The sequence below is a fragment of the Alligator sinensis genome, unplaced genomic scaffold, assembly GCF_000455745.1.
Source record: "Alligator sinensis unplaced genomic scaffold, ASM45574v1 scaffold1067_1, whole genome shotgun sequence".
Lineage (NCBI taxonomy): Eukaryota > Metazoa > Chordata > Crocodylia > Alligatoridae > Alligator > Alligator sinensis.
In genome coordinates this window covers 115,162-129,131 of record NW_005842836.1, presented here as the reverse complement: position 1 = coordinate 129,131, position 13,970 = coordinate 115,162, and positions in this window count along the sequence as shown.

The window sequence follows — 13,970 nt, the reverse complement described above, 5'->3', positions numbered from 1 at the left end:
CACCGGGCCATTCTCTACTGCCCTGCTCTCTTCAGTGACCCCTCTTGGCCATCAGGCTTCACTACTCTCACTCCAGCATGGCACACGCAGCACCTTTGGTTCACTTGAGCTCCCCTACTCTATGTGGCCTTGTCCTTGTACCAAACATTAGGCTGACTCTGCCCCTAACCCCTCACCAGGCAACTTGATCTTTGCCTCAGTCATGGGGCTGGCCTATTTACTGCCCTTCATAGTAGAACTGGCCTTCAAGCCACCCTTGCAGCCCTACTCAGTAAACCCCCAGTGCACCCCTTCAGGCTGCCCTTAGCATCCCTACTCTGCACCCTAGACATGTACAGTCCTTCAAGTGCCTCTTTTCACCCTATTCTGTGCAGGCCTCCACACCAGTACTACCTCCCTTGAGTTCTCCAGGGACTTACACCCCTGCTGGACTCAGGTGCTTCTTTGTTAATGTGCCTGGCCCTCACAATCACCCACCAGATGGTGGAGGCCAGGGTTAAGGTGCCCCTACCGCCTTTCATCGGGAAAGTAACTGGCCTGGCATTTCTTAGGGGCTACCTCACCACAGACAGCCCTGCCCGGCCACCCTTCCCCAGCAGAGTGCAGTTTCAGGTCATGCCCAGGACCAGGAGCCTCCTACCACCCCCATTGTTCCTGCCCTTACCTCCAAGAGGTTTCAGGAGCAGTAGCTCAGCTAGGTGATGTTTCTCCCTCGGCAAATAGCAACAAACTACTGCCCCATCTGTCAGAGCTGAGGTCTAAAATGGCCACCCTCATCAAGCACCTGCCTGCTGCCTGCTCTCAGCCCTTAAAGTGGCAGGTTCCAAAGGTGCTCTGCCACAGTATAGTAATACCAAACTACCTCTGAGAAAGCAAGCTTCAAAACTGCATAATTATGCTATAACACTACTCTATCCAGGCTAATTTAGCTGAGGAACTAACATGGCTGCTTTTAGGAGCCAAGCTAGATTTAAAAGTACTTAAGAGCCAGTTTAGGTATTTCTACACGGCACTAATTGTGCTGTGTAGATTATCCTATTTCAGTTTAACATGGTGTTTGGATTGAAATTGTTTGATAGTTGAGTTTTGCATTTGACATACTGAAATTTCATTGATGAACTGTTTTTTAAGTATTCATCTAAAGAGAATAATTATTTTTGTGAGGCTTTTTAGTATTTGTGAGACCTATAGTATTTATGGCTCTGATTTTAGCATCCAGTCTTTCTTACTAAATTTAGATTAAATTAAACCCAACCTGAACCTTATCTGAAACTCAAATGAAACTGAAATTATAACAAATTTGGACAGTTATTTAATATAAATGTTTATATTTGATGTGTGCTTCCTAATTTGATTAGGACCTAAATCATAGGGTGAGATTAGTTCCATAGTATTCAGCATTTGACTCCTATCAGAAAGTTCCAGAAATGATGGGCAGTTTTCTGAGAAAAGGCTCCTTAGCTAGTTTTCCAAATAAGAGTTCAAAGAAATTTCAGACAGGAATCCAAAAACATCAAGCTTGATGTATTTTATTTTTATATCTGGGGCACGTAGTTTACTATGGTTGTACAAATAATAGGTATAATTGCAGCAAAGGGCAAGTTAAATATATATGAAAGTCATCATTTTCCCTCTCAGCTAACCAATTTGTACACAGTTTTATCCATTCTGTGAGCAAACATCTATCACACAATAATACATGCATTACTGTGCCAAACTAGACCCTGAATTTCTATTGCTTTCAATCTTGCTTACCAAATGACCCTTGTGGAAAATGAGATTAGAAGAGGTCTAAAGTTCTATATCAATTTTACACTGATATCAATGACTATGCCAGGCAGGCACTAGAATGGAGAGAATCACCTTTTATACAAAAATAGGGTCTTGCAGTCTTATGTAAATTGATAAAACTAAAAGCTTGAATGCTTAGAGGTTCATTGAGACCTACTAGGATTTGTGCATTACTGAGCTTTTGGGAGCCTGGAAAAAAAACAAACCTTTTTGTGCCTATTCTTCTCACCTTGGACAACATCCATACTACACTTAACATTCTTGTTTGGTGACAGAAATGTCAGTCAGTCAGACAATTAATGTAAACAGATACCTCCCACTCCTTTGACTTGAAAAATGAATATGAAGGCTGAGCTACTGCTGATGTGTAGCATGGCAGAGAATTTTTGAATGCACTTAACCATACAAGTTGTTATTTTTTATCTCTTTAAGCTCAGATTAAAAACAGCTAACTAACAACAAGCTATAGAAAGATTTTATTAGATGTTATTTTATTATCATGTCCTAAGATATTTCTTTTATTTATTTTGTAGAGTGATATTCATAAAAGAATAGAATAGAAAATAGGGCTGGAAGAAACCTTGCTATGTCCCTTGTCCATCACTGCCCCAAGGCAGGATTGTATTTCCTTTGTGAGGAGAGGGGGATATTGTTGGCTCTTGTCAATGTTTTCCTATCTGAAATTCATAATAATGCATATATATCCTCTCAGACTATTCATGACATCATGTATATTTCTACTGGAATCTTCCTCTCTTTAAAGCAAAAATATGTTTGTCTTCCTTCATATATTTTTTTTCTCTGGGTGAGGCAGTGGGGAGAAACAGCACTATTTGTCATCTACCTAAAGAGAGAATCTCAGCATATCAAAGCCATAGAGTTTCAGGTAATGACCTAACTGACACTTTAAAGATAGGTTTCTTCCCACAAACATATCACTCACTGGGCACTGTTACATGGGTGGGAAGGCATGACTTCCAGCTCCATGTTGATCAATATATGCTCAACAGCATGAAATTTGAATAGTAGCAGTAAGTGATGAACATTTATGGAAGGAGTCCTTTGAGGACTATATCAGTTGCACACTGTCTTGGGACTGGTTGGTAGGGTCATAACACTAGAAGGCACTTGGGAAGAAATTAAGCCACAGGTCTCATTGTGTGATTGCATTTCTGTTGTTCTCTTAGATGGAATCAAGTTACAGCATCTTTCCCCACACACTTCAACCTCTGATCCTAGTTCTTATGTTCCACTTTACTTAGTCCTACATATTTTGTATGTATAGAGCCACCTTTTAAATGTGTATGTATATTTTTATGTGTGGGGCAAAGTTTACAAATAATGAAGTCAATTCAAAGCTTTGCTACTGATATGTTTTTTCCGAAGTAGCACTTATTCTCGTATGTGTTCTGAGAGCTCACTGGTCCTTGGCGTTTAGTTCAAACGAATTGTTTTCTGTTCCAGGCTTATGCAATTTTTTATTACAGTTTCTGAAGCAAGCTGGATGGCAGGCAAAAATAGTATTTTATGTAATAAACAGTTATTTTACTATCTTGGCTCAAACAAACAAGCAAACAACGCCCCCTCCCAACAAAAAAACCCCAAAGAAACACAAAACCAAACCCTGTAAAATGTAAAAAAGATATATTTTCAAAATATGAAACAGAGTATTGCTGCACATCTGAGAGGAAAAAAGGTCTTACTCTTTCCTCTCCTTTATAAAAAAAAAAAAAAAAAAAGTGCTGTAACTGATGGAGAAGGGGGTGTTTATTGATATGTTGTTCAGTTTTTATACTGACATGGTACATTTAAAACACTATGTTTATGACCTTCCAAGTAATTCATTGAATATTTAAGTTAAGATGATTGTTCTTTTCACTCATTGGATATTAAATACTTTTATTTAACAATTATAACATGCATAATTGTACAATAATGAAACACATCATACAATATATAGAACATGTACAGTGCTTTAATTTAAATTTATTTGATGATACTTGCTATACGACTAGAAGACCTGTTTACATAACTCCTAAGGTATACTTTATCATGCAAAATGTAACTCTTCTGACTGACTGATGAATAGGTAATGATTTCCTTAACTCTATTAGCTATTCATAATAATTTCTCAGATACTTTCTGTTAAAAACTCCTGATTTTTAGTTCTTTCATAAGCAGCTTGTTGGTGCATTTCAATATGAAAAAATACAAATATGTACATTTTTGCTGGAGAATTTGGCATTATCTTCACATTCACTTTTGCACACATTAGCAAGAAGATCTGGACCTGATCCTCTACTGTTTGTATTGTGCCTTGAAGGTTATGGCTTGAGCATAAACACACAAATTGAGTTTCTGGTGGATCCAAGTGAGAGTCTGAAATGAATTCTTCTTCATGTTTTGCAACATCAGACTAAAATTTGTGTTTTCATGAATACTTCAAGGTCATCCACTTTGAGAAAACATGATCTTGCACACTACAATGCCAGTATTTCCACACCTGCTTAAATTTAAGCATGTATTTAATCTCGTCCAAATCCGCAGAGGTTTAACGATTTTGCCAAATTAGGCCTTAGACCAGTGCGTTTATACAAGCATCCGCAACACATCTGATTATCCAGTATTCCTCAATGTCCTGGTATAAATAATTTTGAAAATGTAATTGAAAAAATATATATATTTTTTGAAAAACATTCTTAGAGGTTACAGAACATTTAGCAACATTTACAATTTATACCCACCACTCTTGGACTAAACTCACAATTTTCTCAAATGGCTAGCTTCAGCATTTGATTAATTAAACTCTGTTAAGGCTGATCATATATTTACAGTAAATGACTCGGGTTATGCAGATCAAATAATGAGAAGGTTACAGAAGGTAACTTTAATAATTACCAGCTGATAATATTTCCATCCTTGTCTATACCCTGTCTATACACTTCTATTTTAAGACTCTGATCCTTTCTCCCTCAAGTTAGTGGAAAATATTCCCTTTTATTTAAGAATGAGCCTTGATCCCTCCATAGGTTTGGGGCAGGGGGAGAAGGGGAGAGCAGCAAAATTTACACTACCTCATACTACTTGGGGAAGGATTCATCTCAGGGGAGAGCAACTTTGAACTATATTGGATTAGCATATTTAACTTGCCCCTGCCCTGTGTTTTTTAAATGAAGCCTGTCTTCTTTTTGAGCTCTGGGAGCCTTCCAGCAGAGGAGAAATTGTGGTAGGAATATATAGCTGGTTCCTCCTTCAGGTAATTTTTCTGCTGCCAGCAACAGTGTATGCATTCCATTATTTTGGAATCAAAATATAAATCTCCTACCACTGTTAACACCTGCCCTCATCCCACTGCCTCTCTCCAGAAGTGTTTTTCTATCTGTTTTGATTTTAACATTACAACAGACAGTACATAGTTGCTGTAATGGAGGTCAATGTTGTTGAATTGGCAAAGTAGATCATTTAATTCTATTTCATGACACGTGAAACTTGAAGCAAAGTCAAAGCCAGGAGACCAGTCTTGCAACCCATATTCGCATAGGTCTAATGGAGTATAAAAATATCAGGCCGCAGGTGTGCCAATTGTAAAATAGGTTATTGTACTGCCACATTAGAAGTTTTCTTACATGCGTCAAGAATGAAGATAGTAGCATACAATGCAATTCAGCCTTAGCCACTCAGGAAGGAAAAAAAAATCTGTCTTTTTCTAGACCTAATATCATTATATAAAACTTCCAGAGTGAGATGCATAGTCAGAGTCTTGAAAGCTGGCACCATGACAGCTACAGCAATATATCTGGAGTTTACTTTTCAGTTACCTCCTGATCCAGGAATGAAGCCAGGGCAGGGTGATACTTTAGAGACTGATTGGTATAGAGAAACATAAGTGTTCATAGTGACAGCCTACTTCTGACATGCATCTGATGAAGTAGGCTTTTACCTATGAAAGCGTATGCCTCTCTGAACCACTCAGTCTCTAAAGGTACATGTAGATGTTTGCTGTACCTGATCTATGATCACATGGCTTACTTTAAATCATGTGATTGCAAATTGAGTCCGGCATGTGCACACTTTCACCAGTGCTGGGAGTTGTTCTGGGAATACAATCTAAGTAAATTGGGGTTGGGGAGAGCAGGTGGCATAGAGTGGTCTACCAGGTCCACAGTGGGGGTTGGCAGGTCTGTGGGGGGAAGTTGTTGGAGTTGTCTGTCTAGGGGTGGGGAGGTTGAGGGGACTAAAAATAGCCCAGTCAGGGTGGGGAGGTAGGAAGAGAGCAGCTCAAGGGCTAGAACAAATGACTGGGCTATCACAGGCTCAGGGCCATGCTCCAAATATGTGAAGAATCTGTTAGATTGGGCTAACCTGTTCCTGATCTAACTTGGTTCACCTCCTCAGGTGAACTAAATTAGCAGATTAGCTAATTTAGATCGTACAGATTAGCATTTAGAATGATCTAATCCTAGTTAGGTTGATCTAAGTGTAACAACTGTATGTACCCTAGGAGCATGTACAAGTGTTACATTTAGATCACCCTAACCAAGATTAGGGCAATCTAAATACCCCAATATGCAAGGGTTCACAGGGTTTAGGATGCCCTAAAAATAGCATGCCCGATCTAAAGTTAGATCTCATAAAATCATAGAATCATATTAAATGAGGATTGGAATGGAACTCAGGAAGTAATCTAGTCCAACCCCCTGCTGACAGCAGGACCACACCCCAACTATATTATTCCAGCCAAAGCTTTAGCTACTTGGGATTTAAAAACCACCAAGAACAGAGATTCCATAACCTCTCTGGGTATTCTGTTCCAGTGCTTTGCCACCCTCTGACTGAGAAAGTTTTCCCTTACATCTAACCTAAACTTTCATTGCTGCAACTTCTCATATGATGTGAACTAACTTTAGATTGGCAAGAGGGTAACTTGATGTAGCAAGAGTTAACTCATCCTAGAAAATGCTTGCATGCATTTACAGAACAGAACTCAGGCTGGAAAAGCCCACTCACTTTCCACAGCCCCAGGGCTGTGCTGTTTTTATACCATGACTCTAACCAAGCTATTTTTACATGCCCTTTCCCTGACCCACCCATTCCCAGACCAAGCATCCCCCTGCAGACCTACCAACCCCCAAAGACCCATCAGGTTCTTCCCACCACCTCACCCCAACTTACCTACCTCAGGCTACCCATGTCTGTTCCTGGCAAATGGCTAACACTTCCATGTATGGTTCCCAACTCACATTTAGGTGGCTTACACTTCAGAACAACAGGGCTAAACTAACTACATCTCCCTGGTTCAAGAATGTAAATGAGTTTTTGGGCAGGCACGTCTGTGCCTTGGCCAGTGTATTGACTTTTGTTTCCATGGAGCAGAAAAGAATTAGAGCTTCTTTGCTTGCTATGTTTTTTTCCAGCATTGGCTCAAAATAGTTATACTTTGTGACTATATCCTAGAAGGACTCCTTTACAGAAAAGCCCAATTAACAGGTTTGATTTTGTTTTTTACATTAAGCCTGTCTGCTGTGGAAAGCATAGTAATGCACAACTCCTGATTTTCTTCAGAAAAGAAACTTTAGTGAGCCAGTGGACAGTGAAATCAAGAAATGACAAATAGTCATTCAATTCACATGCCTCCTGTGAGTACATAGCTGGAAGTCATCCTTATCATTAATGTTGTTTTCAGGGATATTTGTTAACATATAAAACTAGGACCACAATATGTAATTAACCAAAGTTGGTTAACCAATCATAGGAAGTTTCTGTGGGGGGCAAAAGGTATATTTCTGGCCCCTGGAAAAATTATTCTTTGTGTTGTTTTCTAGGCGAAAATGGTCTTCCTAGTTCTCTTCCTGGGTGTTGATGGTGGCTGGATAGTGTGACATTTTATTTTTCTGAAGAGAAGTAGCCTTTCAGACCTGCAATATGTTGACAAAAACAAATAACTATAATGAATAAAAATAATCACATTCAAAGAATCATTAACATAGGACCTCCCACTCTATTAATTTACTACATTTCAGTAGGAGCAAGGCCAGGGCAATATGTGGTAATATTTCAATTAAATTAGAATATTATTTTGGTGCGAGTGATTATTTTTCTAACCCTTTGTATTAGTAGTGCTTAAGTACTTAAGTGGTTTGGAACCCATTTTTTATACTGAATTGAAGCAAATCTCTAAACCATCTTTGTGTCTTTATCAAATTCTGCAACTCATATTGAATATACATTTTTATAACAACAGATTACATATGCAAGTAATTTGGGAGTATAGTTTGAGGCTCTGAATCTAGTCCTGGGTCTACAGTCCATTTGCTTTGCTCTAGTCTTGAAATATTCCTTATTCTAGTCTTTGTAGTCCATGAAGGATTACTGAAGAAACTCTACTACCATTCTGCCTCCTGACACTTATTGTCAGGGTTGCGCCAGAAGCAATAGCCTAACAAGTCTGGGGTGAATGGGGCATCTGCCCCAGGTACCAACTATGAGGAGGTTCCAGGATCCCCCTGTCCAATATGTATGCTTGAGGGGAAAGGGGAGGGAGTGTTGTTGTTTTGGTTCTCCAGGATCTGCTCGCATGAAGCCTGGCCATGGGGCTGCTTCCACCATGGTGGAGTTGACACTGCTGTAAAATAAGGGAAGTAAACCTTCCCTTCTGCTCACCTACATCTGTTCCCCCCACCTTTCCCAATGATCTACAGTGGTCAGCATACCCATTTCCCCAACACTCAATTCGCTTCCTGTGCCTCTGGCCTGAAGGAAAAGGGGCAGGGCCTTTCTAGGCACCTAGACCTATAGGTAAATAGCACATTTGGCCATAGGTGACTGAAAGCAAATAATACACCCCATAGGCTACTTCAGCTTTCCCTGGAGATGGGAGAACAAAAAGGTCTTGCATTGAGAACTCAGTAGGAGATATTGATATCTAACACTTTGCTGAAGTACTCTGGCCAACACATTGTGAAAATAAAGTTGATGACTATATTGTTGTGTTGTCTTCTGTTCTGATCTGTGTACTCTGACAGTCTGCTTTAGCAAAGGGGGGCCATTAACCATAGGTACTGCAGACTTGGCAGGTGCTACAAAGCCACTCACCAATATCTGATGTTAGCAGCTGTGGGCCATTTTATGACCATCTCTGTATACAGTCCTATCAAAACTAAGGCTAAAAATGTGCCTTCAGATATTTTTTGCAAACAGTTGCAGGTAGTCCTTGATGCAATACCAAAGGAAGGTGATATGATGTCATGTCTACCCAGGACTTTGAATTGCAGGTAGGAAGAAATATAACGACACCTGAGGTTTGGTGAATAAACAGGAACAGACAATAACTGAAGGAATTTGTGGCTGCCAAAGACACGGTGATTGCTTATGTCTCCAAAGGGTCACAAACAGACCTGATTTCATTAGGACTGTTATTGATGATGCTCTTGTTAACAATTATTGGTAGACAGTAGTAATGGATTTACAAGTTCTGACCACTGGCTGCTTCTAATAAAAATGCAACTCTTGCAGTTTCATCTAGCTAATGGACTCACTTCCTTTGTCAATTTATGAAAGTGGTGCTGTTTCAAGTCACTGGTGCTGATCACAGCCAATTTGGTACTGGGGTCTGTAAGAAGGATATCTAGCCTGTTGGCTTCTAGTCAGGTATTGCTCCTTCTGCAGCTCCTTAGCCAGCCTCCTGCTGTGTAATAAAACACAGTCTCTAAGTACCAAACAAGCAAGCAAACGACCAAAAAATACCCAAACCCTTCTTCCCTGTCCTAGGCACTAATCCTACCTTCTCACTTTTTTGGTTCTGGCCCCAGGATAGCAGCTTGGCCCCTTCATGCATCAATCTTGTTCAGCTCACAGACTGCTTCCTTTCTCCTTCCAACGATTCCCTCAGTTTGCTTCCTTTCAGCTCTCCCCTCTGAGGTTTTAGGCTTCCAGTGGGATGCTCCCTCATAAGCAGAAGCACACAGCTGAATGTCCTTAACACATCCTTAATGTTTATCTTCTAAAGGGAACAGGCCACCCTAATACAGAGTCTTACTGGGGTCAGTCATACGTCAAGTGGGGAGATAGTCACATCAGCTGGAGCTGAAAAAAGAAAAAGCAAGGCTGCAATTTGAGTCATGTGAGGCTTGCTAGTCAATGGCAAAACCAAAGGATGAATGGGTTGAACTCTGAAATGTCACCAGGTCAGAAAGATAAGGAATGCAAGTGTTGGACTCAGAAGCCAGTTTAGAACAAGCTGCCATTACGCATGATTTCTACAAAAGTTTTCAGCTTCTGTGACACCTGTAGTGTGGAAAGTTCTGCCCATTCACTCAATATAAAGAACAAACATGATAGCATTCATCAAAATTATCAAAATTGACTGTCCTTACAGGAATTTTATTTAAAGCTGGTCCTTAACTGTCCAGTGCCTACAGTCCCTCTTCCTTTCCAAATGGAGCAAGAAATCCTGGTAGAGTCACCTGCTACTATCACTAGTTAGCAATTCATTGTGTTAAAGGTGGGGATGTTCAATACCTCTTTTCATTTCATATCATCTCATTGTCAAGTAGGTTTTTAGTTTTGAAGTACTTTTTGAGAAAATGGATGAATTTAACAAGCTGTGCACAGGACTCTATAGATTTCCATCAGGCCTTTGATTAAGTGCACTGAACAAGCCTGTAGGATCTGATCAGGTAAAATCCCTGGTGAATGAGTGTTATTGACAGAAGAACTCTATAAGGGAAAGCTGAGAGAGCTGAGATAGCAGCAGAAACATAGCATGGTTTCTTAATTCCTCAGGAGTTTAGCAAGGCTGTATCTTGTCATGATCATTGCTCAGTACTGCCATTGATAGGCTGATAGATAAAGTGGTGCTGAATACGATTTTCCTTTGAAACCCCAGATATGTTAATGGAAATGTCTTGCTTGGTGCAGTTTGGTGAATCTCTACTATTAATGACTGTTTTTAGTGGTAAAAATCCACATGCATTTGCCTGGTTATGAATCTAGACAAAACAAAGTCCATGATATTCAGATAATCATAGAAAATTAGGGTTGGGAGTGACCTCAGAAGGTCATCTAGTCCAACCCCCTGCTCATAGCAGGTGTGTCCAGACTAGTGCTCACGTGCGTCTCGCCCTGCCTCAAACCCCTTTGAGGCGGGGCAACAGGCATGTGCAGGAATGAAAACAGCGCGGGGAGAAAATGATGTGTGAAGAGGCCCTTGATCCCTGCCGGCCCCATCCCCGCAAGCCCCCCTGATTCCTGTCCCCCACCCCATAGTTAAAAAACAAAACAAAAAAACCCTGGAACTTACCAGTAGTTGGAGCTGCCATCTGGCTGACTGGGGCCTTGCCCGCACAGTGCGGGGCAGGGTGACAGCTCCAGTGGCCCCAGCCCGGGCCCTGCTGCCCCGCTGCTGCCCTGTGCTGCCCAGGGAGGCTCTGCCAGGAGGCCCTGTAGCCTCACCGCAATTGGGGGGATGGGGTGGGGCATGTGGGCTTTGCACATGTGAGGGCCATTTGGCCCCTGTGAGGGCCATTTAGCCCCTGTTGGGGGGCTGAACCCCTTGTGTGGGGGGCTGAACTCCCTGTTGGGGGGTGCAAATCCCCTGTTGGGGGCCGTAACCTCTGTGTGGGGGCCATGGCCCTTGTGGGAGGGCAGCAAAATATGTTTTCATTAATTCATGAAACATGTATTATGGGTTCACTTTATTATTATGATAAAAGACTTGCTTTAACACTTTAAGATATATCAATAAAATATTGTCCAACTGATCGCTGTCTCTGTCTTGCTTGCTCTCTCTCTTTATGGTGGTCTTTTATTTACTTGTGGAGGAACATGGATTTGGGGGTATTTTACTGAGTGACTTTAGGATTTTTTTTCATCAGGGATGTTTCAGTTTTCCAATTGGGAACACCAGAACTCCTGCTATGGAGGTCAGTGGCAGGACCCTGCTTGCTCAGAGCTGGCACCTTGGACCCATCTGGCTGTGGCTGACCTCCTGGCCAAATGGGGCCAGGAGGACATACTTTGACAGTTCAAAGCAGGCCACCACACCTGGAACATCATCTGGGTGATAGTTGTCCAGATGGCTGGCCAGGGGCACACATGGCAATAGCACCGCACAGAGGCCAACCCTGCAATCACGGTCCACTGGAAGCTGGCCCAGAGGGGCGATGCCTCTACTGGCTGTGCAGTCCCCATCTGGGTCTGACAGGCGTGCAGCAGGTCACAGCCAGGCAGCAGCCCCCACTGCTAGACCCCTGTAGTGGGTAGAGGGTGCAGGGAACTCTCAGGGCTGCTTCAGCAGTTCAGCTGGCACAAGGGGTAGTGTCCCCAGGTACCAAATGGCTGGGCCCCAGAAACTCCTGAGACAAGGAGCCCTGAGCTACTTGCCAGAACAACTTTTTATACTGCTGGGGCCAGGACAGGGCATCTTTTTATACTACTGGAGACAGCACAGGTGCTGGCCCGGGGCTCTAGCTCCCCCTGGCTGTAGATCCAGGAGGAGCCAGGCAGGGTTATTTTGTCCTAAGTGGCACAATTTGTTCCACACCAAAGTGCATGTCTAAGCACATGCGCTGAAGCAAAAATGCCCAGCTCAAATTTGCACCACTTCTATTTGAGCTGCTACAAGTGCACTTGCTTGCATATGTGGATGTGCCCAGCAGGGCCATCCCCCAATTATATCATCTCAGCTAAGGCTTTTTCTACCTAGGTCTTAAAAACTTCTATGAATGCAGTTTCTTCAACCTCTTTGGGTAACCTTTTCCAGTGCTTTACTACCCTCCAAGTGAGAGTTTTTTTCCTAATATCTAACCTCAACTTTCCTTTCTGCAACTTGAGATAATTGCTCTTTGTTTTATTATCTGCTACCACTGAGAACAGTCTAGCTCCATCCTCTTTGGAATCACTCTTCAGATAGTTGAATGCTGCTATTAAATCCCACCTGTCTTCTCTTCTCCAGACTAAATAAATCCAGTTCTCCCAGCCTCTCCTCAGAAATCATGTGCCCCAGTCCCCTAAGCATTTTTTGTGCCCTCTGCTGGACTCTATCCAATTTGTCCACATCCTTTCTGTGTGAGGGTCTAAAACTAGACACAATACTCACACCGTGGTTTCACCAGTGTCAAATAATCATTTCCCTCAATCTGCTGGCAACACTCCTACTAGTGCATCCCAGTATGCCGTTAGCCTTCTTGGCAACAAGGGCACACTGTTGGCTAATATTCAACTTATTGTCTACTGTAACCCCTAGGTCCTTTTCTATATAGCTGCTGCCCAGCCAGTCAGCTCCCAGCCTGTACTGGTGCATGGGATTTTTCCGTCCTAAGTGCAGGACTTTGCACTTGTCCTTGTTGAACTTCATGAGATTTCTTTTTGGTCAAATCCTCCAATTTGTCCTCCAGTTATCCTCCAATAATAATCATCCCAGTATTAACTTATTCAGAAATACTATATAATACAGTAATACTTTACTGAAAAATATTAAAGAAATGGTCCGAGGAAGGCTGAGGAGTAATGGGCTGATATTTCTATTCTCACCATCTTTTTCATTAATTTCATATCATGTTGCTGGACAAGACCAGTAATGAAGATATTTGTGGCTAAACCTATCAAATATCTCCCTCAGTACTGATTTGGCTGCAGTGGCTTTCTTGGTACAGATGTATTATTAGAATGGTAGACCAGTGATTTATGAAGTATATTTATCATGCAACACTGGTGAGGGATTTCATGGTTGCCAAAAGCTTCAGTTGTGTGATATGCCTGGTAGGCCTGTGTGAAGCAGCTAGGATTCACTTCGGATTCAGCCGATTCAGGGGACAGTGATTCGATTTGGTGATTTGAATCACTGTCCCGATTTGATTCGGCCATATCTGATTTGGAAATTCGGCTGCTGCTGAATCTCAAATCAGCCAGGCCAGGCCCATCCCGCACGCCTCTCCCAGCCCGGCAATGGCTGCCCTGCCTGCCCCAGCTCCTGGAACTTGTTAAAATAAAAAGCACTGGCTCACCAGGTGCTGCCAGGCAGAGGGTGATCCCTGTTGCCCCCCACTGCCCCACACTGCATGGGGGGGGCTCTGCACAAGCCCCCTGACCTCCCCCCTTGCTCCCCCAGCTCCCCCACAGGTGCCCCTCCTGGGCTAGCTCTGGCCCTTTAAGAACCCCCCCCCCCCCCAAAAACCCCTAAC